Source organism: Somniosus microcephalus, unplaced genomic scaffold (assembly GCF_052327205.1).
Source record: "Somniosus microcephalus isolate GS21.2 unplaced genomic scaffold, FLI_Smic_1.0 unresolved_chr6, whole genome shotgun sequence".
NCBI classification, from domain to species: Eukaryota; Metazoa; Chordata; class Chondrichthyes; order Squaliformes; family Somniosidae; genus Somniosus; species Somniosus microcephalus.
Genome location: NW_028225184.1, coordinates 33,856,986 through 33,884,591, shown reverse-complemented (window position 1 = coordinate 33,884,591; position 27,606 = coordinate 33,856,986). Strand labels below are relative to the sequence as shown.

The 27,606-nt window shown below is 53.4% G+C and overlaps 1 pseudogene; it reads right to left on the bottom strand.

The window, feature by feature from the left end:
* Window positions 1–24,047, bottom strand: part of LOC147087186 (uncharacterized) — a 65,168-nt pseudogene extending 41,121 nt beyond the window's left edge.
* Between the last annotated feature and the right edge of the window lie 3,559 nt (window positions 24,048–27,606).

The window sequence follows — 27,606 nt, the reverse complement described above, 5'->3', positions numbered from 1 at the left end:
CTTGGGTGGATCCAAAACATGAAAGGTGGAAGTTTAGTTGGAATCCACATGGAGTAACTCTGAACCGGAGACAGTTACTGAGGAAGGAGATGTGGCTGTGAAACCGAGTTTTGGCAAATACCTGGTCAAAAACGAGAAGGGAAACTGAAGGCAATGAAGATGAATTTGGTTGAATAGATAAACGGAACTCCCGTTGGAGAGAAGAGCAGAACTTCTTCAAGGTAGGTATTCCTATAAGAGAGGTGCCAGTGAACCAAACACTAATATAATTGCAAAATACTGCGGATGCTGGAAGTCTGAAATATCAACAGAAAATTCTGGAAATACTCAGCAGGCCAGGCAGCATCCGTGGAGAGAGAAACAGAGTTAATGTTTCAGGTCTGGGACCCTTCATCAGAACTGGAGAAAGCTGGAGATGTAACAGATATTAAGCAGGTGCAGAGACAGGGAGGGGGTTTTAGGAGGGGAGGAAGAAATAGAAAGTACATCCTGTACTTTTGTAAGAGGCAGGAAAGATAAAATGTTGCAAATGGGAATGGCAAAAATCATACTGCATGAAAAATGGGGGCAGGGATAATTATCTGAAATTGTTGAACTCAATGTTGACTTTCACAATCTCTAGCTCACTCTCTCCCTATCTAGCTCTCTGTCTCTGTCTCTGTCTGTCTGTCTCTCTCTCTATCTCTCTCTCTGTTTCTCTCTCTCTCTCTCTTGCTCTCTCTCTCTCTATATATCTCTCTCTCTCTCTCTCGCTCTCCATGTCCGTCAGTCTCTCCATTTATTTGCAGTGCTCCTATTTTGATCAGGCCCACAGCAGCGACTGTGATTGGCGGGTTTGCCCATTGTTCTTTCGGTGCAGGGCGGCCATTTACTGGATATCCAGCTGAGCTCTTTACTGCCGCCTTTTTGAGCAAAAAGCCCGCCTCAATAGGTCAGACTATCAATAAAATGTAACATCAGATTAAGATCTTAGATCATTTCAGTGCTCTGTGCTGCTAATATTAGATGTAGTTTAGGTCCAGTGGGGAGTGTAGGGGAATGGAGTACTCTTGGTGATCTTTGCCAGAGTAAAACCCTAACACATTGTCACAGTGAGGAGACGGACAGTAACACAGGACATATTTGCACAACAGGAAAAAAATTACGCAATAAGGAACATGTTTACAAAGCAGACAACAACTCTAAACAACAGGAAAAAACTTAACACAACAGAAAACATCTACAGGAAACAAATTTCCCTAACAGGGAACATCTTTACACAACAGAGAATTAATTTAATCAGCAAAATGCACCTTCAAGAAAGTCTCTCTCTTCATCTCAACTCTGTTTCCCTCTCTCTCTACCTCTGTCTCTCTCTCTCTCTCGCAGTTTCGGTCTTTCCCACAGTCTCTGTTTCTCTGTCTCTCCCTCGTGTTATTCAGTCTATTTTTTTTTCTCTCTCTCTGGTTTCCTCAGTGTCTTTCTCTGTCCCACCATTTGTGTGGCCTAAAATAATTTGCTGGTTTTCTGTGTGTCATTCTGTCTCTGTCCCTTTGTGGCTGGTGCAATACTGAGTGTCCTTATGACATTGTGCAGCCGTGTGAGCCTCCCAACCTCTGGGCTGTTTGAGGCAATGCTATAGCTTAAATGCTAAAATTTGTCTCTGAACTGTCCCCTCTCTCAGACTAAACCACTCACTCTCTCAGACTGAAACGCCCCCTCTCTCAGACTGAACAGTCCCTTCTCAGACTGAACCTCCCCCCTCTCAGACTGAACCATCACCTCTCTCAAAATGAACACCCCCCTCTCTCAGACTGAACCGCCCCCTCTCTCAGCCTGAACCGTCCCCTCTCTCAGACTGAACTGTCCCTCGGTCAGAATGAAACGACGCATCTCTCAGACTGAACCATCCCCTCTCAGACAGAACCGCCCCCTCTCTGATTCAACCAGGCCATCTCTCAGGCTGCACTGCCCTCTCTCTCAGACTGAACCCCCTCTCTGTCTGGACTGCCCCCTCTCTCAGGCTGCAGTCTCACTCTCAGACTGAACACCCCCTCACTAAGGCTGAACCGTCTCCTCTCTCAGGCTGATCCACTCCCTCTTACAGACTGAACCCCCCTCTCTCATTCTGAAGCAGCCTTCTATCAGACTGAACTGTCCCCTCTCTCAGTCTGAACCCCCTCTCTCAGACTGATCCCTCCACTCTCTCAGACTGAACCTTCCCCTCTCTCAGACAGAAACGCCCCCTCTCTCAGATTGATCCCTCCACTCTCTCAGACTGAACCTTCCCCTCTGTCAGACTGAACCGCCCCCTCTCTCAGACTGATCCCTCCACTCTCTCAGACTGAACCTTCCCCTCTGTCAGACTGAACCGCCCCCTCTCTCAGACTGAACCATCCCCTCACAAACTGAACCGTCCCCTCTCTCAGACTGAAACACCCCCTCTCAGACTGAACCGTCCCCTCTCTCAGACTGAACCATCTCCTCTCAGACTGAACCGTCCCCTCTCTAAGACTGAACCGTTCCTTTCTCAGACTGAACCGGCCCCTCTCTCAGAATGAACCGCCCCTCTCTCAGAATGAACCATCCCCTCTCTCAGACTGAATGCCCCCTCTCTCAGACTGAACCGTCCCCTTTCAGACTGAACCATCACCTGTCTCAGACTGAACACCCCCCTCTCTCCGTCTGAACTGCCCAATCTCTCAGTCTGAACCATCCCTCTCTGAGACTGATCCGACCCCTCTCATACTGAACCGCCCCTCTCTCAGACTGAACTGTCCCCTCTCTCAGAATGAACCTCCCCCTCCCTCAGACTGAACAGCCCCCTCTCTCAGGCTGAACCGTCCCTTCTCTCAGACTGAACCATCCCCTCTCAAAATGAACTGCCCCTCTCAGACTGAACCATCCCCTCTCTCAGACTGAACCCCCCTCTCTCAGACTGAACCGTCTCCTCTCTCAGACTGAACCCTCCCCTCTCTCAGACTGAACACCCCCTCTCTCAGACTGAACCGTCCTCTCTCAGACAGAACCACTCCCTCTTACAGACTGATCCGACCCTCTCTCAGTCTGAAACCCCTCTCTCAGACTGATCCATCCCCTCTCTCAGCCTAAACCATCCCCTCTCTCAGTCTGAACCCCCTCACTCAGACTGATCCCTCCCCTCTCTCAGCCTAATCCATCCCCTCTCTCAGACTGAACCATCCCCTCTCAGACTAAACATTCCCCTCTCTCAGACTGAACCACTCCTCTCTCAGACTGACCCGCCCCCTCTCTCAGGCTGAATCCCCTCTCTCAGACTGAACTGCACCCTCTCAGGCTGAACCGTTCCTCTCTCAGATTGAACTCCCCTTGCTCAGACTGAACCGCCTTTTCTCAGACTGAACCGCACTCTCTCAGACTGATCCATTCCTCTCAGACTGAACCGACACCTCTTTCAGACTGAACCGTCACTTCGCAGTCTGATCCCCATCTCTCAGAATGAACCGTCCCCTGAACTGCCCCTCTCTCAGACTGAACCGACACCTCTCAAAGACTAATCCGCCTTTCACTCAGACTGAACCGCCCCTCTCTCAGACTGAACCGCCCCCTCTCTCGGACTGAAGCGGCCCCTCTCTCACGCTAAACCCCCCCTCTCTCCGACTGAACCGTCTCCTCTCTCAGACTGAACCGCCCCTCTCTCAGACTGACCCGTCCCATCTCTCAGACTGAACTGCACCCTCTCTCAGACAGAAACATCCCCTCTCTCAGACGGAACCATCCCCTCTCTCAGACTGAACCGCCAATCTCTCAGACTGAACCATCCCCTCTCTCAGTCTGAACCGACCCCTCTCTCAGACTAATCCACCCTTCTCTCAGACTGAAACGTCCCTCTCTCAGACTGAACCGCCACTCTCTCAGACTGAACCATCCCATCTCTCAGTCTCAACCGACCCCTCTCACAGACTGAAACCCCCGCTTTCAGACTGACCTGCCCCCTCTCTCAGACTGAACTGTCCCTCTCTCAGACTGAACCGTGCTGTCTCAGACTGAACTTTCCCCTCAATGTAGCTCAGTGTGCACAGTGGTGATGGGTGAACAGGGAGTGGCCCTGAATAACATCCAGTCACCTGAGAGATGTAACCCTGGATACATCATTTCTTCCCTCAGACTGAACCGTCCCCTGTCTCAGACGGAACCGCCCCTTTTGTAGACTGAACCGTCCCCTCTCTCAGACTGAACCGTCCCCTCTCTCAGACTGAACTGTCACCTCTCTCAGACAGAATCGTCCCCTCTCAGTCTGAATCCCCTCTCTCAGACTGAAACACCCACTCTCTCAGGTTGAAAAAAACCCTCTCTCAGAGTGTTATCCCCGCTCTCAGACTGAGCTGTGCCCTCTCTCAGACTGATCCCCGTCCTCTCTAATTCAGAGCTATGCCCTCTCTCAGATTGAACTGCCCCCTCTCAGACTGATCCGTGTCCTCTCTCAGACTGAAGCCCCCTCTCTCAGACTGAACCCCCCTCTCTCAGACTTAAATCCCCTCTCGCAGACTGAACCGTCCCCTCTCTCAGACTGAAGCCCCCTCTCTCAGACTGAACCCCCTCTCTCAGACTGAACACCCTCTCTCAGACTGACCGCACTCTCTCAGACTGAACCTCCTCTCTCAGACTGAACACCCTCCCTCAGACTGAACGCACTCTCTCAGACTGAACCCCCTCTCTCAGACTGAACCCAACTCTCACAGACTTACCCTCTTCCTCTCAGACTGAACTATTCCCTCTCTCATACTGAACCCCCCCTCTCTCAGACTGTACCGCCCCCTCTCTCAGACTGAACCGCCCCCTCTCCCAGACTGAAACATCCCCTCTCTCAGACTGAACCATGCCCTCTCTCAAATTGAACCGCATCCTCTCTCAGACTGAAACATCCCCTCACTCATACTGAAGCCCCCTCACTCATACTGAACCCCCCTGTCTCAGACTGAATCCATCCTCTCTCAGACTGAACCGCTTCCTCTCCCAGACTGAACGCCCCTCTCTCAGACTGAACCCCCTCTCTCAGACTAAACCACCCCCTCTCAGACTGAAGTGCTCCATCTATCAGACTTAAACCCCCTCTCACAGACTGAATCGCCCCTCTCTCATATTGAACCATCGTTCTCTCAGACTGAACCGTCGCCCTCTCAAACTGAACGGCACCTCTCTCAGACTGAACTGCTCCCTCTATCAGACTGAACCCCCCCTCTCATAGACTGTAGCGGCCCCTCTCTCAGACTGAACCGCCCCCTCTCTCATACTGAACCATCCCCTCTCTCAGACTGAACCGCCCCTCTCTCAGACTGAACTGCCCCGTCTCAGGCTGAACCACGCCCTCTCTCAGACTCTACCATCCCCTCCCTCAGACTGAACCGCTGCCTTTCTCAGACTGAACCCAAATCTCAGACTGAATCGCGCCCTCTCTCAGACTGAACCACCCCCTTTCTCAGACTGAACCCCCCCTCTCAGACTGAAACCCCCTCTCTCAGACTGACCTGCCCCATCTCTCAGACTGAACCAACCCCTCTCTCAGACTGAACTGTCCCTCTCTCAGACTGAACCGTGCTATCTCAGACTGAACTTCCCCCTCAATGTAGCTCAGTTTGCACAGGGGTGATTGGTGAACAGGGAGCGGCACTGACTACCATCCAGTCAACTGAGAGAAGTAACCCTGGAGACATCACTTCTTCCCCATTCCAGGGCAACGTCATTCAGCAGTTAAATGGTTCGACGTGGCTCGCCCTCCCCGCACTGAAACACCAGTCACTGGCTCTGAGGTGTTGGTCTGAAAGTTCAAACATCAGTGAATCTGTGGAACGGTTCTTAAAGTCCCAGGTAGAGGCATTACAATTCATTCCTAGAGCTGGGTCTCTTTTATTGTGATAATACGTGACAAAGAATTGTTTTGAACTAATTTTGTTCATAGCTAAAAGAGTTGTCAAACCGGTTCGATTGATATTTTGAAACAGCAGCTTTCAGTCAGAGGGCGGAGATTGGCTCAAATCTCAAATAACAAGGATCAGCTCCAATTACCAAACTGTGATTGGCGGGAAGAAAAGCAGGAAAAGCCTCCTGATTGGTGGCAATGTGTTTACAAAGACAGAACTAGCAGGCTGCACACAGAAAGGGTGAATCTGCGGATCCAGGTAAGGTTCATGTAGTTCGCAATCTGTGTCCAGTGTCTAACTTTAATTTCCCTGTTTAAAGCCGGTGTCTCCCGGGGAGATTATGTTCCTCGGGCCCTCTCCCCGTGGCTCTAGCCAGCCTCTCAGTGTGAGCTTGGATAGTGACCCAAGGCAGAGGCTGTGTTTAACAGCGTAGGTTCCGGCCGGGTACCTGGCCACTCATGTTCTGCACTGCCCTTCTCAATCTTCAATGGGATGGAGGGAGATGAATGAGAGCAATACCCACCCTCGGCAGCTGAGCCTGCTGCAGGCCCTGGACCCTCTTCCTTTCAGAGGATGTTCACTACCACAAACACTGTGTTCACACACTGCCTCTTCTGGGGGACCCTCTCAGTTTTCAAGGTGAAGGGGACCAGGTTGAGGAACTCTGGCGCTCACCACCCACACACCGTGTGTTCACACACAGCCTCTTCTGGGGGGCGCTCTCAGTTATGAATGTGAAAGGGACCAGGTTGAGGAACTCTGGCGCTCGCCACCCACACAGTGTGTCTGCGCCCATCCCCTCACTCCGTCCTCAGTACCTCAGCTGATGAAAGCGCTATCAGGTGCTTGGCCCAGTCTCCAAACCTCAGTCGATCGGTGGGACTTTCCACAATGTCCCAGATGTTAATGCAACAATTGGTGTCTAATGCTGGGCCTGTTTTGCTTCACTGACTGAACAGGAAGTGATAAAGAAATGTTTCTAACTCCCTTTGTCCACAGTTAAACGGGGCGAGGACTTGTCAAACTGGCTCGATTGGTTTTTACCAGAAACTCCACTCCTCTTTCCAAAGATAGAAATTCCTCAGATAGGAATCAATCTCCGAGCAGAAACAATCTTTTCACCAGAAGGTGAAACTCGGGCACAAATCTCAGAAACAAGGAGCAGCTCAAATGATCAAACTGTGACTCGCTCCATGAAAACCAGCCATTGGCTGCAATGAATCTCCACAGACAGAGCTTTCAGAGAGACGGAGAATCGGGCACCAATGTAACGTGAATCCAGCTCTGAACCTGTCATCTGTCTCACTCTGCATTGATTCTTTAAACTTCCCGTTTAAAGCCTGGCTCTTCCAGGGAGATTCGGGGACCAAGATATTGTGAATGGAGCTCTGAACATGATATCTGTCTCTCTCTGCATTGATTCTTTAAACTTCCCGTTTAAAGCCTGGCTCTCCCAGGGAGATTCGGGGACCAAGATATTGTGAATGGAGCTCTGAACCTGTCATCTCTCTCACTCTGCATTGATTCTTTAAAGTTCCCGTTTAAAGCCAGGCTCTCCCGGGGAGAATCAGGGACACAGGTATTGTGAATGGAGCTCTGAGCTTGTAATCTGCCTCACTCTGCATTGATTCTTTAAACTTCCTGTTTAAAGCCAGGCTCTCCCGGGGAGATTCGGGGACCAAGGTAATGTGAATGGAGCTCTGAACCTGTCATCTGTCTCACTCTGCATTGATTCTTTAAACGTCCCGTTTAAAGCCAGGCTCCTCCGGGGAGACTCGGGGACCCAGGTAATGTGAATGGAGCTCTGAACCTGTCATCTGTCTCACTCTGCATTGATTCATTAAACTTCCCGTTTAAAGCCAGGCTCTCCCGGGGAGATTCGGGGACCCAGGTATTGTGAATGGAGCTCGGAACCTGTCACCTGTCTCACTCTGCATTGATTCTTTAAACTTCCTGTTTAAAGCCAGGCTCTCCCGGGGAGAATCGGGCACCGAGGTAATGTGAATGGAGCTCTGAACCTGTCATCTGTCTCACTCTGCATTGATTCTTTAAACTTCCTGTTTAAAGCCAGGCTCTCCCGGGGAGATTCGGGGACCCAGATATTGTGAATGGAGCTCTGAACCTGTCATCTGTCTCACTCTGCATTGATTCTTTAAACTTCCCGTTTAAAGCCAGGCTCTCCCGGGGAGATTCGGGGACCCAGGTAATGTGAATGGAGCTCTGAACCTGTCATCTGTCTCACTCTGCATTGATTCTTTAAACTTCCTGTTTAAAGCCAGGCTCTTCCGGCGAGATTCGGGGACCAAGATAATGTGAATGGAGCTCTGAACCTGTAATTTGTCTCACTCTGCATTGATTCTTTACTCTTCCTGTTTAAAGCCAGGCTCTCCCAGGGAGATTCAGGGACCAAGGTATAGTGAATGGAGATCTGTGCCTGTAATCTGTCTGACTCTGCATTGATTCTTTACTCTTCCTGTTTAAAGCCAGGCTCTCCTGGGGAGATTCGGGGACCCAGGTAATGTGAATGGAGCTCTGAACCTGTAATCTGTCTCACTCAGCATTGATTCTTTACTCTTGCCGTTTAAAGCCAGGCTCTCCCGGGGAGATTCGGAGACCAAGGTATTGTGAATGGAGCTCTGAACCTGTCCTCTGTCTCACTCTGCATTGATTCTTTTAACATCCTATTTAAAGCCAGGCTCTCCCGGGGAGATTCTGTTACACGGGCTGCTGTGGTCAACTCATTCCAGAGTAAAGATCGCCATTCTCTGTGTCCGCTCAGACAAGGACCGAGGATGATCTGTTCAACATTGGGACCCTCGGCTCAAACTGTCCCCGTTCCCCACAACAACAAGTTGTATTTATATAGCATTTTTAACGTAGCAAAATATCCCAAGGCACTTCACAGGAGTTTCATAAGACAAATAAATTGACACTGAGCCACATAATGAGATATTAGCGGCAGGTGAGCAAAAGCTTGGTCAAAGATTCGGTTTTAAGGAGAGCCTTAAAGGGGAAAAAAAGGGGGATAGGTGGAAATGGTTAGGTAGCGAGTTCCAGAGCTTCTGGCCGAGGCAGCTGAAGGCACTGTCAGCAATGGCTGAACGATTTCTAATCAGGGAGGCTCAAGAGGGCGGAATTTGAAGAGTGCAGATATCTTGGTTGTGGTGCTGAAGGAGATTACAAAGATAGAAAGGGCCGAGGCCATGGAGGGATTTGCAAACAAGGATGGGAATTTTGAAATTGAGGCTTTGCTTAACCGCGAGCCAATGTATGTCAGCGAGCACAGGACAGATGTGTGCGAGTTAGGACATGGACAGGTGAGTTTTGGATGACTTCAAGTTTATGCCACCATCACAGTCATTAAGTGGGCTCGAGCGAGAGTGACCAGGAACATGGACTCCAAAGTGTCCGCCAGTCCTCGGCTGGTCAGGCAGACAGTGGTGGGATTGTAGAATTGTTCAGGGTGAGAGCTAGATGAAGCGACGAAGCTATGATTAGAGATTGGTTTACGTTACTTATATTTCCAGGGATAACCCAGTGATCGAATTTAATATTATCCCCCTTGTTCTGTTTTACCCAGAGTGACAATTCTTTCTCTGTATTATCCTGTGAATTCCCTTCATTGTGATAAACGTGGGCTGGTAAAGAATTTTCACCCTGTTCGGGCAAACCAGGAAATGGGGACAGAATATTAAAATGATAAGGGACCCGGTTAAAAGCCGATGATAAATCATTGATCCTGTTATGAAGGACTGTGGAACTACAGCCCGCCCGGTGATATATGATGGATTAATTGTTGTGTTGCAAAGTGGGCGTTGTTGATCACGGAGTAGAAGGGGAGGGAGAGAACAGTTCAGCAAAGGCCCCTTGTAACCCTATCTGTAAATCAGACCTTGGGCTGGCTCTACTCCTCTGGCAACCTCTCCCCCTTCGAGCATCTGTCCCTGTTCCAGGCCTCTTGCCTCTCATTCCCGCCCTGCACCGTTGCCCCTGGAATCCCCAAGGATCTATCCTGTGCTCCCTCCTATTTCTCAGCTGCATGTTATATTTCGTCGGTTTCCACATGTACACTGACAACATCCAGCTCTACCTAACCACCACCCTCTCCCTGGACCCAATGCCTCCGAGTTATCAGACTGATTGTCGAACATTCAATCCAGGATGAGACACCATTTCCTCCAATTAAACATTGGAAAACTTTGTCTTCAGCCCCACCCCCACCCGCTACAAACTCCATACCCTCGCCATGGATTCCAGCCCCTCTGAACCAGACTGACCGCATCCTATTTGTCTCTGAGCTGAGATTTCCACCCAGATCCCCTCCATCACCAAGATAGCTGAGTTCCACCTCCGTGACATCGCCTGTCTCCACCTCTGCTATTCTGCTGTTGGAATCTTTTGTTACCTCTGGTCCCGATATTCTCCTGGCTGGCCTCCCATCTTCCACTTTCCATAAACAGAAACTCATCCAAGACTCTGACAGCTGTATCATAACTGGCACCAAGATTGGTCCACCTGCCCCACTGAGATCAACACCCCATTAGCTTTTTAAATTGGTTTCTGTACCTGTGTGCTGGTGTTTAACCATTTATGTACTTGGACTCTCAAATCTCTTTGCTCCTCCGACAGTTCCTACTTCCTCACTATTGAGATAATAATCCGATTTATCTTTGCTGGGTCCAAAGTGGGTGACCTGAGACTTGCCCACGTTCAACTTCATTTGCCGCAGTGTTTCCGCTCAATTACTCTCTCAATGTCCCTTTACAGCCGCCTGCTCCAGTCCGCACTACTTACTGTCCCCTGAACGGAGAATCATCCATAAGTTTGTATATAAAACTCTCTTTTCCTTCATCCAAGACATTAATAAATAAGGTGAAAGGTTGGGGCCCCAGAACTGAGCCCTAGGCAACATCACTTGTTACTTCAATGGTAATACACATTGGGAATGATGTAAAACGGGTTGCCGACTCGCTATCACCTGTTTTACACAATTGCATAAAGCCAAGATTCCCCCCCTTGTTAAATAATAGCAAATGAGAAACAAATACATCGCCCGGGGTGGAGCATAGGTGCCAATTCGCTACCTCCTCTTTTAACCAGGTGACTAATGTTTTCTGACATTTCAACAGTGACTACACTTCAAAAGTACTTCATTGGCTGTAAAGCACTTTGGAACGCCCTGAGATCCTGAAAGGCGCAATAGAAATGCAATTCTTTCTTTCTGACTAAAATTACCCCCATGTCCAACATTGATTAAAAGAAAATCTGCTGAGGACTTTAACAATGTTCCAGGTTTCTCCAACACCATGTCCTGAATGTACAGAGTCTATTTCTGCTGTAACCTCTCGTCAAAATCAGTGACCTTTCAGTATCAATTCATGGATTAACTTGTCCATGACTTGCTTCAACTTCTGTCCACAGCTCCAAATGCCACAATCATTGAGATGCTCCAAAAGTGGGATGATGTCCAGCTCTACAAACTGTGACATTCTCCCGGGACAGACTGGAACAGGCGATGAAGGAGGGCTGGACGGTGTCACGGTGGGGTTAAACTAAGGGGAAGAACTCAGTGGATTACAACATCGGGTAAGTGGCAGAAACACAGATTGAGTTTGGTTGGTTTCAATATCATACCAGCAGCAGGAAGCTGCAGCCCAGAAATTGCTGATAATGATTTTGGATGATAAACACGTCACACTTTACTGTGAGGTTGCTCTCGGAGCTATTTTAGCAAAAGGTTTATCCCCTTCAAGTAAAAAAATTCCAGGGCAAGGTGATCTGATTGTGTGAAATGCTCATCTGCAAATATCGCCAATGACAATTGCTGCCTCGTGTTTCTTCCCGTCACATGCCCTGAAAGACTTTATTTCTGATCAACTATTAAACACGTTGGGGTTCAAGTTAGAGGGATGATTTCCAAATTGTGATTCGGTTGGGGGGCGGTACTGGGTCGGTGAGGGGCGCGGCTGGGTCAGTGGGGTGGGGGCAATGGGCGGGGTCGTTGGGGTGCATGTCTGGGTCAGTGGTATGTAGGCTGAGGCACTGGGTATCGCTGTGGGGCTGCGTCAGATGGGTTGGGACTTGTTCAGTGGGGTGTAGTACATAGAAACATAGAAACATTGAAATACAGGAGCAGGAGTCGGCCATTCGGCCCCTCGAGCCTGCTCCGCCATTCAATGAGATCATGGCTGATCATCCAAATTCAGTAGCCTGTCCCTGCCTTCTCCCCATATCCCTTTAGCCTCAAGAAATATATCTAACTCCTTCTTGAATATATTTAATGAATTGCCCTCAACTGCCTTCTGTGGTAGAGAATTCCACAGATTTACTACTCTCTGAGTGAAGAAATTCCTTCTCATCTCTGTCCTAAATGGCTTACTCCTTATCCTTAGACTGAGACCCTTGGTACTGGAGTCCCCCGCCATCGGGAACATCCTTCCTGCATCTAGTTTGTCTAGTCCTGTCAGAATTTAATAAGTGTCAATGAGAGCAACTCTTATTCTTCTAAACTCCAGCAAATATAAGCCTAATCGAAACAATCTCACCTCATATGTCATTCCTGCCATCCCAGGTATCAGCCAGGTGAATCTTCTCTGCACATCCTTCCTCAGATAAGGCGACTAAAACTGCACACAATACTCAAGGTGTGGTCTCATCAAGGCTTCCTTGCTCCTGTACTCGAGTTCTCCCTATGAAGGCCAACACACCATTTACCTTCTTAACCGCCTGCAGCACCTGCATTCTTACCTTAACGACTGGTGCAGAAGGACATCCAGGTTTCGTTGCACTTCCCCTTCTCCCAATCTATTGCCATTCAGATAATAATCTGACTTCCTTTTTTTGCCACCAAAGTGGATAACCTCACATTTATCCACATTATAGTGCATTTGCCATGTTTCTGCCCAATCACCCAACCTGTCCAAATCGTACTGGAGTTTCATGACATCCTCCTCACAGCTTACCCTCCCACCCAGCTTTGTGTCGTCTTCAAATTGCGAGATATTACATTCAATTCCCTCGTTCAGATCATTAATATATATTGTGAACAGCGGGGGTCCGAGGATTGACCCTAGCGGTACCCCACTAGTCACTGCCTGCCACTCAGAAAACGACGCTTTTATTCCAACTCTTTGCTTTCTGTCCACCAACCAGTTCTCTATCCAAGCCTTAATTTTGCACACTAATCTCTTAGGCGGGAACTTATGGAAAGCGTTTTGAATGTCCAAATACACCACATCTACTGGTTCTCCCTTTTCCATTTTACCAGTTACATCCTCAAAAAATTCCAGTAGGTTAGTCGAGCATGATTTACCTTTTGCAAATCCATGTTGACTCTGTCCGATCATGTCGCGGCTTTCAAAGTGCTCTGCTATTACATCTTTTACAATGGACTCTAGCATTTTCCCCACTACCAATCTCAGGCTTACCGGTCTATAATTCCCTGCTTTTTCTCTGCCACTTGTTTTGAATAGTGGGGTAACATTAGCTACCCTCCAATCCATGGGTACTGTTCCAGAGTCTATCGAGTTCTGGAAGATGACCAGCAATGCATCTATTATTTCTATGACCTTTTCCTTAAGTACCCTGGGATGTAGATTATCAGGCCCTGGGGATTTATCGGCCTTCAGTCCCATCAATTTTCCTAACACCATTTCCCTACAAATAGTGATTTCTTTCAGTTCCAAACTTTCATCAGACCCTATGTTCGCCGGCAATTCTGGGAGGTTATTTGTGTCCTCCTTTGTGAAGACAGAACCAAAATATGTATTTAGTTGGTCTGCCATTTCTTTGTTCCCCATTATAAATACCCCCGATTCTGACTGCAAGGGACCTACGCTTGACTTCACCAATCTTTTTCCCTTCACATATCTATAAAAGCTTTTACAGTCAGTTTTTATGTTCCTGAAAGCTTACTCTCAAATTCTATTTTCCCTTTCTTAATTAATCCCTTTGTCCTCCTTTGTTGAATTCTAAACTGCTCCCAATCCTCAGGATTATTGTTTTATCTGGCCAATTGATATGTCCTCTCCTTGGATCTTATGCTATCCCTAATTTCCCTTGATAGCCACGGTTAAGTCACATTTTTTCTTTTATTTTTATGCCATACTGGAATGAACTTTTCTGTAGTTCATCCATTCGGTCTTTGAATGATTGCCATTGACTATCCACCGTCAACTCTTTGAGTGTCATTCCCCAATCAATCCTACCCAACTCGCTCCTCAGACCATCGTAGATTCCTTTATTTAAATTGAGGACCCTAGTTTCTGAGTAAACTACTTCATTCTCCATCTTAATGAAGAATTCGATCATATTATGATCACTCCGACCCAAGGGGCCTCGTACAACAAGATTGCTAATTAATCCTTTCTCGTTACATAATACCAAGTCTAAGTTGGCCCGATCTCTGGTTGGTTCCTCGACATATTGTTCCAAGAAACCATCCCGTAAACAATCCAGAAATTTCTCCTCCACAGTATTGTTACTAATTTGCTTAGCCCAATCTATATGTAGATTAAAGTCACCCATGATGACTGCTGTGCCCCTATTGCACGCTTCTTTAATTTCCCTTTTAATGCCATCCCCAACCTCCGCCTTACTGATTGGAGGTATATATACCACGCCCACTAATTTTTTTTCCACTTAGCATTTCTCAATTCTTCTTTGTCCGATCTTGCCACTGTTTTCCAAGTGCTCTGATATTACATCTTTTATAATGGACTCTAGCATATTACCCACTACCGTTGTCAGACTTACCGGTCTGTGATTCACCATTTTCTCTCTACAACCATTTTTGAATAGTGGGGTTACATTAGCTACCCTCCAATCCATGGAACTGTTCCAGAGTCTGTAGAATTTTGGAAGATGACCAGCAACGCATCTACTATTTCTAGGGCCACTTCCTTAATTACCCTAGGATGTAGATTATCAGGCCCTGGGCATTTATCGGCCTTCAATCCCATCAATTTTCCTAACGCCATTTCCCGACAAATACTGATTTCATTCAGTTCCTCCCTCTCATTAGCCCCTATATTACCCAACTTCTCTGGGAGGTTATTTGTGTCCTCCTTTGTGAAAACAGAACCAAAGTATGCATTTAATTGGTCTGCCATTTCTTTGTTCCCCATTATAAATTCCCCTGATTCTGACTGGAAGGGACCTACGCTTGACTTCACCAAACTTTTTCTCTTCCCAAATCTATAAAAGCTTTTGCAATCTGTTTTTATATTCCCCGCAAGCTTACTCTCATACTCTATTTCCCCCTTTTTAATTAAACCCTTTGTCCTCCTTTGCTGAATCCTAAACTGCTCCCAATCCTCAGGTTTGCCGCTTTTTGTGGCCAATTTATTTCTCCTCTCCTTGGACATTAGGATATCTCTAATTTCCCTTGTTAGCCACGGTTGAGTCTGCTTCTTTGTTTTATGTTTATGGCAAACAGGGATGAACAAATTCTATAGTTCATCCCTGCGATCTCTAAATGATTGCCATTGCCTATGCACCATCAACCCTTTAAGTAACATTCACCAGTCCATCCTAGCAAACTCACGCCTCATACCATCGTAGTTTCCTTTATTTAAATTCAGGGTCCTAGTCTCTGAGTCAAATACTTCACTCTCCATCTTAATGAAGATTTCTATCATACTATGATCGCTCCACCCCAAGGTGACTAGCACAACAATATTGCTAATTAATCCTTTTGCATTACATAATACCCAGTGTATGATGGCCTGATCTCTAGTTGGTTACTTGACATATTGGTCCAGGAAAACATCCCGTATACGCACCAGGAATTCCTCCTCCACAGTATTGTTACTAATTTGGTTAGCCCAACCTATATCTAGATTAAAGTGACCCGTGGTAACTGCAGTGCCCTTATTGCATGCATCGCTAATTTCACATTTAATGCCATCTCCAAACTCGGCATTATTGTTTGTGGGTCTGTATATAACTGCCACTAACGTTCTCTGCCCCTTGGCATTTCTCAGCTCTACCCATACATATTCCACATCATCAGAGCTGACATCCTTCCTTACTATTGTGTTAATCACCACTTTAACCAGCAATGCTACCCAAACTCATTTTCCTTTTTGCCTCTCCTTCCTATATATTGAATACCCCTGGATGTTGATTTCCCAGCCTTGGTCTCCCTGGTGACATGTCTCCGCAATCCCAATTATATCATGTCTGTTTACATCAATTTGCGCAGCTAATTCATCCACCTTATTACGAATGCTCCTCGCATTAGATCTGGGTCATTGGGGAGTAGCCTGGGCCAGTGGGTGTCGCTGTGGATCCGCATTAGTGGGAGGCTGGGTCCGTGGGGTGCGGGGTTGGGTCAGTGGTGGGCGGGGCGGAGTCAGGGGGGAGCGGGGCTGTGTTAGTGGGGTGCGGGGCTGGGTCACTGGGGTGTGGGGCTGGGTCAGTGGGGTGTGGGGCTGGGTCAGTGGGGAGAGGGGCTGGGTCAGTGGGGTGTGGGGCTGGGTCAGTGGGGTGTGGGGCTGGGTCAGCTGGGTGTGGGCTGGGTCAGTGGGGAGAGGGGCTGGGTCAGTGGGGTGTGCGGCTGGGTCAGTGGGGCTGGGTCAGTGGGGTGTGGGGCTGGGTCAGTGTGGTGTGGGGCTGGGTCAGTGGGGTGCTGGGCTGGCTCAGTGGGTGTGGGGCTGGGTCAGTTGGGTATGGGGCTGGGTCAGCGGGGTGTGTGGCTGGGTCAGTGGGGTGTGGGGCTATGTCAGTGGGGTGCGGGGCTGGGTCAGTGGGGTGCGGGGCTGGGTCAGTGGGGTGCGGGGCTGGGACAGTGGGGTGCGGGACTGGGTCAGTGGGCTGCGGGGCTGGGTCAGTGGGTTGTGGTGCTGGGTCAGTCGTGTGCGGGCTGGGTTAGTGTGGTGCGGGACTGGGTCAGTGGGGAGTGGGGCTGCTTCACAGGGGTGCGGGGGGCTCTGTTATTGGGGTGCGAGGCTGGGTCAGTGGTGTTTAGGATTGGGTCAATTGGGTGTGGGGCTGAGTTAGTGGGGTGTGGATATGGGGCTGGGACAGTGGGGTGTGGAGTTGGTTCAGTGGGGTGCGGGGCTGGTTCAGTGAGGTGCTGGGCTAGTTCAGCGGGGTGCGGGGCTGGGTCGGCGGGGTGCGGGGCTGGGTCGGCGGGGTGCGGGGCTGGATCGGCGGGTTGTGGGGCTGGGTCGGCGAGGTGCGGGGCTCGGTCGGCGGGGTGCGGGGCTGGGTCGGCGGGGTGCGGGGCTGGGTCGGCGGGGTGCGGGGCTGTGTCGGCGGGGTGCGGGGCTGTGTCGGCGGGGTGCGGGGCTGTGTCGGCGGTGTGCGGGGCTGTGTCGGCGGGGTACGGGGCTGTGTCGGCGGGATGCGGGGCTGGGTCGGCGGGGTGCGGGGCTGTGTCTGCGAGGTGCGGTGCTGCGTCGGCGGGGTGCGGGGCTAGGTCGGCGGGATGTGGGGCTGGGTCGGCGGGGTGCGGGGCTGGGTCGGCGAGGTTCGGGGCTTTGTCGGTGGGGTGCGGGGCTGTGTCGGCGGTGTGCGGGTCTGTGTCGGTGGGGTGCGGGGCTGTGTCGGCGGGGTGCGGGGCTGTGTCGGCCGGGTACGGGGCTGTGTCGGCGGGGTGCGGGGCTGTGTCGGTGGGGTGTGGGGCTTTGTAGGTGGGGTGTGGTGCTGGGTCACTAGGGTGCGGTGCTGTGTCTGTGTGGTCCGGGGTGGGCTCAGTCATGTGTGGGTGCGGGGCTGGGTCAGTGGTGAGTGGGCCTGGCTCAGTCGGGTTTGGGTGTGGGTGCGGGGCTGTTTCAGTGTGGTTTGGTGCTGTATCAGTGGGGTGTCGGGCTGTGTCAGTGGGGTGCGGGACTGGGTAAGTGTGGTGCAGGGCAGGGTCAGTGGGGAGCGGGGCAGGCTCAGTGGGGAGTGGGGCAGGGTCAGTGGGGATTGGGGCAGGGTCAGTGGGGAGCGGGGCAGGCTCAGTGGGGAGTGGGGCAGGGTCAGTGGGGATTGGGGCAGGGTCAGTGGGGAGTGGGGCAGGGTCAGTGGGGAGTGGGGCAGGGTCAGTTGGGAGTGGGGCAGGGTCAGTGGGGTGTGGGGCAGGGTCAGTGGGGAGTGGGGCAGGCTCAGTGGGGAGTGGGGCAGGGTCAGTGGGGAGTGGGGCAGGGTCAGTGGGGAGTGGGGCATGGTCAGTGGGGAGTGGGGCAGGGTCAGTGGGGTGTGGGGCTGGGTCAGTGGGGTGTGGGGCTGAGTCAGTGGGGTGTGGGGCTGTGTCAGTGGGGTGCCGGGCTGGGTCAGTGGGGAGTGGGGCAGGGTCAGTGGGGTGTGGGGCTGGGTCAGTGGGGTGTGGGGCTGGGTCAGTGGGGTGTGGGTCTGGATCAGTGGGGTGTGGGGCTGGGTCAGTGGGGTGTGGGGCTGAGTCAGTGGGGTGTGGGGCTGGGTCAGTGGGGTGTGGGGCTGAGTCAGTGGGGTGTGGGGCTGTGTCAGTGGGGTGCCGGGCTGGGTCAGTGGGGTGTGGGGCTGGATCAGTGGGGTGTGGGGCTGGGTCAGTGGGGTGTGGGGCTGGGTCAGTGGTTTGTGGGTTTGGGTCAGTGGGGTGTGGGGCTGGGTCAGTGGGGTGTGGGGCTGAGTCAGTGGGGTGTGGGGCTGGGTCAGTGGGGTGTGGGGCTGGGTCAGTGGGTTGTGGGTTTGGGTCAGTGGGGTGTGGGGCTGGGTCAGTGGGGTGTGGGGCTGAGTCAGTGGGGTGTGGGGCTGGGTCAGTGTGGTGCGGGGCTGTGTCAGTGGGGTGCCGGGCTGGGTCAGTGGGTTGTGGGTTTGGGTCAGTGGGGTGTGGGGCTGGGTCAGTGGGGTGTGGGGCTGAGTCAGTGGGGTGTGGGGCTGGGTCAGTGGGGTGTGGGGCTGGGTCAGTGGTTTGTGGGTTTGGGTCAGTGGGGTGTGGGGCTGGGTCAGTGTGGTGTGGGGCTGAGTCAGTGGGGTGTGGGGCTGGGTCAGTGGGGTGTGGGGCTGGGTCAGTGGTTTGTGGGTTTGGGTCAGTGGGGTGTGGGGCTGGGTCAGTGGGGTGTGGGGCTGAGTCAGTGGGGTGTGGGGCTGGGTCAGTGGGGTGTGGGGCTGGGTCAGTGGGTTGTGGGTTTGGGTCAGTGGGGTGTGGGGCTGGGTCAGCGGGGTGTGGGGCAGGGTCAGCGCGGTGTGGGGCTGGGTCAGCAGGGTGTGTGTCTTTGTCAGCGGGGTGTGGGGCTTTGTCAGTGGGGTGCGGGGCTTTGTAGGTGGGATGTGGGACTGGGTCACTTGGGTGCGGTGCTGTGTCCGTGTGGTGCGAGCTCAGGGGTGTCTCTGGCTCAGTTTTGTGTGGGTGCGGGGCTGTGTCAGTGGGGTTCGGGCCTGGCTCAGTCGAGTGTGGGTGCGGGGCTGTGTCAGTGTGGTTTGGGGCTGTGTCAGTGGGGTGTCGGGCTGTGTCAGTGGGATGCGGGACTGGGTATGTGTGGTGCAGCGCTGGGTCAGTGGGGAGTGGGGCAGGGTCAGTGGGGAGTGGGGCAGGGTCAGTGGGGTGTGTGGCAGGGTCAGTGGGGTGTGGGGCAGGACCAGTGGGGTGTGGGGCTGGGTCAGTGGGGTGTTGGGCTGGGTCAGTGGGGTGCGGGGCTGGGTCAGCGGGATGCGGGTCTGGGCCAGCGGGCTGCGGGGCTGGGCGAGCGGAGTGCGGGGCTGGGCCAGTGGGGTGCGGGGCTGGGCCAGCGGGGTGCGGTGCTGGGCCAGCGGGGTGCGGTGCTGGGTCAGCGGGGTGCGGGGCTGGGTCAGCGGGGTGCGGGGCTGGGTCAGCAGGGTGCGCTGCTGGGACAGCGGGATTCGGGTCTGGGCCAGCGAGGTGCGGGGCTGGGTTAGCAGGGTGCGGTGCTGTGTTAGTGGGGTGGGGGCAGGGTCAGTGGGATGGAGGAACATACAACAAGTGAACTTTACAGCGTCAGTGAGGATCCAAGCTCCAGATTACACAGCCTCACTGCAAAGAAAACTAACATTTAAGGGAAAGCTGGAGAAACACATGAGGGAGAACGGAATAAATGTTTATGCTGATGGTGTTAGATGAAGATCGGTGGGAGGAGGAGTGTGTCGAGCATAGACGCCGGCACGGAGTTTGGCTGAAAGGCCTCTTCCTGTTCTGTACCTTCTATTTAATTCTATGTTTAAAGGGAGGTGACGATGACACATTTTCTGAAGCAGTTTTGTACAAAGTAAATATCGAAGCTTTGCTCTAATTCTGTAGCTTGCAACCAGCAAACTCCTCCGGTGGATCTGGGAGATTCCAGTCACCCAGCCAGAGCACGTGGATTATTCTGTAAAAGTGAAATGAGTTTAACTGTTTCTATAACTTTAAAGCATAAATCAGACTTGTGTATTTCAGAGGAGAGGCTTTGATCTAAGAAATACGTTCAGTTTCACACGTGGGTGTAGAGTTCGCCACGTGTATCTCATCTTTAACCTTCATTTCCTCCCAATGTTTAGTTGCCTCCCGAATCTCTGCGCACCTTTCACACAACTCCATATTTCAATCTCTCCAATCGGGTTTCAGCTCCTGCCACAGCCCTGAAATGCCAATAATCAAGGTCTCAAATGAAACGCTCTATGACTGACCATGGTAAACGATCCCACCTCATTCTCCTCGACTTCAGCCTTCTTTGACACAGTCGAGCACAACATCTTCCAACGCCTCTCCTCCGTTGTCCAGCTCAGTGGGACTGCCCGCACTTGGTTCCACTTTTACCCATCCGATCGTACCAAGAGAATCTCCATCAATGGCTTCTCTTCCCGCTCCCGCACTGTTACCTCTGGAGTCCCCCATGGATCTCATGTTAGCCCCTTCTATATCTCACCTACATGATGCCCCTCGGAGACATTAACCAAACATAAGAGATCAGCTCTTATATGTACACTGACAGCAAACTGCTCCCCCTCTCCGACCCCTCTGCTCTCCCTCTCCGGCTCCTCTGCTCCCCCTCTCTGACTCCTCTGCTCCCCCTCTCCGGCCCCTCTGCTCCCCCTCTCCGGCCCCTCTGCTCTCCCTCTCCGGCACCTCTGCTCCCCCTCTCCGGCCCCTCTGCTCCCCCTCTCCGGCCCCTCTGCTCTCCCTCTCCGGCCCCTCTGCTCCCCCTCTCCGGCCCCTCTGCTCTCCCTCTCCAGCCGATCTCTCCCTCTCCAGCCCCTCTGCTCTCTCTCTCCGGCCCCTCTGCTCTCCCTCTCCAGCCGATCTCTCCCTCTCCAGCCCCTCTGCTCTCTCTCTCCGGCCCCTCTGCTCTCCCTCTCCGGCCCCTCTGCTCTCCCTCTCCAGCCCCTCTGCTCTCCCTCTCCGGTCCCTCTGCTCTCCCTCTCCAGACTCTCTGCTCTTCCTCTCCAGCCGATCTCTCCCTCTCCAGCCCCTCTGCTCCCCCTCTCCGGCTCCTCTGCTCTCCCTCTCCGGCCCCTCTTCTCTCCCTCTCCAGACCCTCTGCTCTCCCTCTCCAGCCGATCTCTCCCTCTCCAGCCACTCTGTTCTCTCTCTCCGGCCCCTCTGCTCTCCCTCTCCGGCCCCTCTGCTCTCCCTCTCCGGCCCCTCTGCTCTCCCTCTCCGGCCGCTCTGCTCTCTCTCTCCGGCCCCTCTGCTCTCCATCTCCGGCCCCTCTGCTCTCCCTCTCCAGCCCCTCTGCTCTCCCTCTCCAGCCCCTCTGCTCTCTCTCTCCAGCCCCTCTGCTCTCCCTCTCCAGCCCCTCTACTCTCTCTCTCCAGCCCCTCTGCTCACCCTCTCCAGCACCTCTGCTCTCCCTCTCCAGCCCCTCTGCTCTCTCTCACCGGCCCCTCTGCTCTCCCTCTCCGGCCCCTCTGCTCTCCCTCTCCAGCCCCTCTGCTCTCCCTCTCCGGCCCCTCCGCTCTCCCTCTCCGGCCCCTCTGCTCTCCCTCTCCGGCCCCTCTGCTCTCCCTCTCCAGACCCTCTGCTCTCCCTCTCCAGCCCCTCTGCTCTCTCTCTCCGGCCCCTCTGCTCACCCTCTCCAGCACCTCTGCTCTCTCTCTCCGGCCCCTCTGCTCTCCCTCTCCGGCCCCTCTGCTTTCCCTCACCGGCCCCTCTGCTCTCCCTCTCCAGCCCCTCTGCTCTCCCTCTCCAGCCCCTCTGCTCTCCCTCTCCGGCCCCTCTGCTCTCTCTCTCCGGCCCCTCTGCTCTCCCTCTCCGGCCCCTCTGCTCTCTCTCTCCGGCCCCTCTGTGCTCCCTCTCCAGCCCCTCTGCTCTCCCTCTCCGGCCCCTCTGCTCTCCCTCTCTGGCCACTCTGCTCTCCCTCTCCGGCCCCTCTGCTCTCCCTCTCCGGCCCCTCTGCTCTCCCTCTCTGGCCCCTCTGCTCTCCCTCACCTGCCGCTCTGCACTCTCTCTCCGGCCCCTCTGCTCACCCTCTCCAGCACCTCTGCTCTCTCTCTCCGGCCCCTCTGCTCTCCCTCTCCGGCCCCTCTGCTTTCCCTCTCCGGCCCCTCTGCTCTCCCTCTCCAGCCCCTCTGCTCTCCCTCTCCAGCCCCTCTGCTCTCCCTCTCCGGCCCCTCTGCTCTCTCTCTCCGGCCCCTCTGCTCTCTCTCTCCGGCCCCTCTGCGCTCCCTCTCCGGCCCCTCTGCTCTCCCTCTCCAGCCCCTCTGCTCTCCCTCTCTGGCCCCTCTGCTCTCCCTCTCCGGCCTCTCTCTCCCTCTCCAGCCCCTCTGCTCTCCCTCTCCGGCCCCTCTGCTCTCCCTCTCTAGCCCCTCTGCTCTCCCTCTCTGGCCCCTCTGCTCTCCCTCTCCGGCCTCTCTCTCCCTCTCCAGCCCCTCTGCACTCCCTCTCCGGCCCCTCTCTCCCTCTCCGGCCCCTCTGCTCTCCCTCTCCAGCCCCTCTGCTCTCCCTCTCCAGCCCCTCTCTCCCTCTCCGGCCCCTCTGCTCTCCCTCTCCAGCCCCTCTGCTCTCCCTCTCCAGCCCCTCTTCTCTCTCTCTCCGGCCCCTCTGCTCTCCCTCTCCAGCCCCTCTGCTCTCCCTCTCCAGCCCCTCTGCTCTCCCTCTCTGGCCCCTCTGCTCTCCCTCTCCGGCCCCTCTGCTCTCCCTCTCCGGCCCCTCTCCTCTCCCTCTCCAGCCCCTCTGCTCTCCCTCTCCGGCCCCTCTGCTCTCCCTCTCCGGCCCCTCTGCTCTCCCTCTCCAGCCCCTCTGCTCTCCCTCTCCGGCCCCTCTGCTCTCCCTCTCCGGCCCCTCGGCTCTCCCTCTCCGGCCCATCTGCTCTCTCTCTCCCGCCCCTCTGCTCTCCCTCTCCAGCCCCTCTGCTCTCCCTCTCCAGCCCCTCTGCTCTCCCTCTCCGGCCCCTCTGCTCTCTCTCTCCAGCCCTTCTGCTTTCCCTCTCCGGCCCCTCTGCTCTCCCTCTCCAGCCCCTGTCTCCCTCTCCGGCCCCTCTGCTCTCCCTCTCCAGACCCTCTCTCCCTCTCCGGCCCCTCTGCTCTCCCTCTCCAGCCCCTCTGCTCTCCCTCTCCAGCCCCTCTGCTCTCCATCTCTGGCCCCTCTGCTCTCACTCTCCGGCCCTTCTGCTCTCCCCCTCCGGCCCCTCTGCTCTCCCTCTCCAGCCCCTCTGCTCTCCCTCCCCAGCCCCTCTGCTCTCCCTCTCCGGCCCCTCTGCTCTCCCTCTCCGGCCCCTCTGCTCTCCCTCTCCAGCCCCTCTGCTCTCCCTCTCCGGCCCCTCTGCTCTCCTTCTCTGTCCCCTCCGCTCTCCCTCTCTCTCCGGCCCCTATGCTCTCCCTCTCTGGCCACTCTCTCCCCCTCTCCAGCCACTCTGCTCTCCCTCTCCGGCCCCTCTGCTCTCCCTCTCCGGCCCCTCCGCTCTCCCTCTCTCTCCGCCCCTCTGCTCTCCCTCTCCAGTCCCTCTCTCGACCCTCCATTGCTTATGGTTTCTCACACTGCTTGTCCCACAGCCAGTCTGTGATGACCTACATATTTCTCCAATTACACATTGGGAAGACCCAGGACATGGTCTTCGCCCCCTGCCATGAATTCTGTTCCCTCGCCGGTGATTCCCTCCCCGTCCCAGCCAATGTCCCGGATTGTTCACAACCTCAGTGTTCTACTGGCACCAAGCTGAGCTTCTGACCTGATCTCCTCTCATCACAAAAACCGTCTACTTCCAACTGAGTAACATCAGCATACATCATCCCTGCTTCAGCCCATCTGCTGCTGAAATCCTCTTCCATGCTTTTCTCACTGTAGACTTGATTTTTCCAATGCTGTACGGGTTGGCTTTTATCCTTTCACGCACCGTGAATTAAGTGCATCAAAACCCTGCTCACTGCTCACCCTGTCCTTGTGAACCTACCTTGGCTCCTGGTCCCCCAGCAACTCCAAATTAAAACTCTCACCCTCGTTTAAACCCCATTCATTGATCCGGCACTCCTGTCTCTGTAACCTCCTCCAGTCCTACACTCCCCCACCACCAATATCTCTCTGTTCCTCAGACTGAGGCCTCTTGTGCATTTCACCCTCTCCTCACTCTAACCAGATCACATCTCCATGAACCCACGACAACCTCACTGCTCATGGAGACCAGAGGAATCCCGACTAGCTGTATATTCTGTATGTGGATACATAACATATTCATAAAATACCATAATTAATATCCAAACTCAACAAATATCTGTAAATAACATAAGTCAATACCGCCACTTTGTGTACAGTGAAGGATCATATAATTTATCAATGATCACCCGCTCCATATTTACCTGCAGAATATTCTCTACCTCAGTAATAAGTCTGGTTTTGGCCTGCACTGTTAGGGTACATCTCACCAATGGGTGCTCCCAGTGCAGAGTCTCGGCCTGCACTGTTAGGGTACATCTCACCAATGGGTGCTCCCAGTGCAGAGTCTCGGCCTGCACTGTTAGGGTACATCTCACCAATGGGTGCTCCCTGTGCAGAGTCTCGGCCTGCACTGTGTGAGTAAATCTTACCAATGGGTGCTCCCTGTGCAGAGTCTCGGCCTGCACTGTATGAGAAAACCTCACCAATGGGTGCTCCCAGTGCAGAGTCTCGGCCTGTACTGTGAGTAAATCTCACCAATGGGTGCTCGCTGTGCAGAGTCTCGGCCTGCACTGTATGAGAAAATCTCACCAATGGGTGCTCCCAGTGCAGAGTCTCGGCCTGCACTGTGTGAGTAAATCTCACCAATGGGTGCTCCCAGTGCAGAGTCTCGGCCTGCACTGTGTGAGTAAATCTTACCAATGGGTGCTCCCTGTGCAGAGTCTCGGCCTGCACTGTATGAGAAAACCTCACCAATGGGTGCTCCCAGTGCAGAGTCTCGGCCTGCACTGTGTGAGTAAATCTCACCAATGGGCGCTCCCAGTGCGGAGTCTCGGCCTGTACTGTGAGTAAATCTCACCAATGGGTGCTCCCAGTGCAGAGTCTCGGCCTGCACTGTATGAGTAATTCTTACCAATGGGTGCTCCCTGTGCAGAGTCTCGGCCTGCACTGTGTGAGTAAATCTCACCAATGGGCGCTCCCAGTGCGGAGTCTCGGCCTGTACTGTGAGTAAATCTCACCAATGGGTGCTCCCAGTGCAGAGTCTCGGCCTGCACTGTGTGAGTAATTCTTACCAATGGGTGCTCCCTGTGCAGAGTCTCGGCCTGCACTGTGTGAGTAAATCTCACCAATGGGTGCGCCCAGTGCGGAGTTCGGCCTGCACTGTGTGAGTAAATCTCACCAATGGATGCTTCCAGTGCAGAGTCTCGGCCTGCCCTGTGTGAGTAAATCTCACCAATGGGCGCTCCCAGTGCGGAGTCTCGGCCTGCACTGTGTGAGTAAATCTCACCAATAGTTGCTCCCAGTGTAGAGTCTCGGCCTGCACTGTGTGAGTAAATCTCACCAATAGTTGCTCCCAGTGTAGAGTCTCGGCCTGCACTGTGTGAGTAAATCTCACCAATAGTTGCTCCCAGTGTAGAGTCTCGGCCTGCACTGTTAGGGTACATCTCACCAATGGTTGCTCCCAGTGCAGAGTCTCGGCCTGTACTGTGTGAGTAAATCTTACAAATGGGTGCTCCCTGTGCAGAGTCTCGGCCTGCACTGTGTGAGTACATCTCACCAATGGGTGCTCCCAGTGCAGAGCCTCGGCCTGCACTGTGTGAGTAAATCTCTCCAATGGGTGCTCCCAGTGTGGAGTCTCGGCCTGTACTGTGAGTAAATCTCACCAATGGGTGCTCCCAGTGAAGAGTCTCGGCCTGCACTTTGTGAGTAAACCTCACCAAAGGGCGCTCCCAGTGCGGAGTCTCGGCCTGCACTGTGTGAGTAAATCTCACCAATGGTTGCTCCCAGTGCAGACTCTCGGCCTGTACTGTGTGAGTAAATCTCACCAATGGGTGCTCCCAGTGCAGAGTCTCGGCCTGCACTGTGTGAATAAATCTCGCCAATGGGTGCTCCCAGTGCAGAGTCTTGGCCTGTTCTGTGAGTAAATCTCACCAATGGGTGCTCCCAGTGCAGAGTCTCGGCCTGCACTGTGTGAGTAAATCTCAGCAATGGGTGCTCCCAGTGCAGAGTCTCGGCCTGCACTGTTTGAGTAAATCTCACCAGTGGGTGCTCCCAGTGCAGAGTCTCGGCCTGTACTGTGAGTAAATCTCACCAATGGTTGCTCTCAGTGCGGAGTCTCGGCCTGTACTGTGTGAGTAAATCTCACCAATGGTTGCTCCCAGTGCAGAGACTCGGCCTGTACTGTGTGAGTAAATCTCACCTATGGGTTCTCCCAGAGCAGAGTCTCGGCCTGCACTATGTGAGTAAATCTCACCAAAGCGTGCTCACAGTGCGGAGTCTCGGCCTGCATTGTGTGAGTACATCTCACCAATGGGTGCGCCCAGTGTGGAGTCTCAGCCTGTACTGCGAGTAAGTCTCACCAATGGGTGCTCCCAGTGCGGAGCCTCGGCCTGCACTGTGTGAGTAAATCTCACCAATAGTTGCTCCCAGTGCAGAGTCTCGGCCTGCACTGTTAGGGTACATCTCACCAATGGTTGCTCCCAGTGCAGAGTCTCGGCCTGTACTGTGTGAGTAAATCTTACCAATGGGTGCTCCCTGTGCAGAGTCTCGGCCTGCACTGTGTGAGTAAATCTCACCAATGGTTGCTCCCAGAGCAGACTCTCAGCCTGTACTGTGTGAGTAAATCTCACCAATGGGTGCTCCCAGTGCAGAGTCTCGGCCTGCACTGTGTGAGTAAATCTCGCCAATGGGTGCTCCCAGTGCAGAGTCTCGGCCTGTTCTGTGAGTAAATCTCACCAATGGGTGCTCCCAGTGCAGAGCCTCGGCCTGCACTGTGTGAGTAAATCTCACCAATGGGTGCTCCCAGTGCAGAGTCTCGGCCTGCACTGTGTGAGTAAATCTCACCAGTGGGTGCTCCCAGTGCAGAGTCTTGGACTGTACTGTGAGTAAATCTCACCAATGGTTGCTCTCAGTGCGGAGTCTCGGCCTGTACTGTGTGAGTAAATCTCACCAATGGTTGCTCCCAGTGCAGAGTCTCGGCCTGTACTGTGTGAGTAATTCTCACCAATGGGTGCTCCCAGTGATGAGTCTCGGCCTGTACTGTGTGAGTAAATCTCACCAATGGTTGCTCCCAGTGCAGAGTCTCGGCCTGTTCTGTGAGTAAATCTCACCAATGGGTGCTCCCAGTGCAGAGTCTCGGCCTGCACTGTGTGAGTAAATCTCACCAATGGGTGCTCCCAGTGCAGAGTCTCGGCCTGCACTGTGTGAGTAAATCTCACCAGTGGGTGCTCCCAGTGC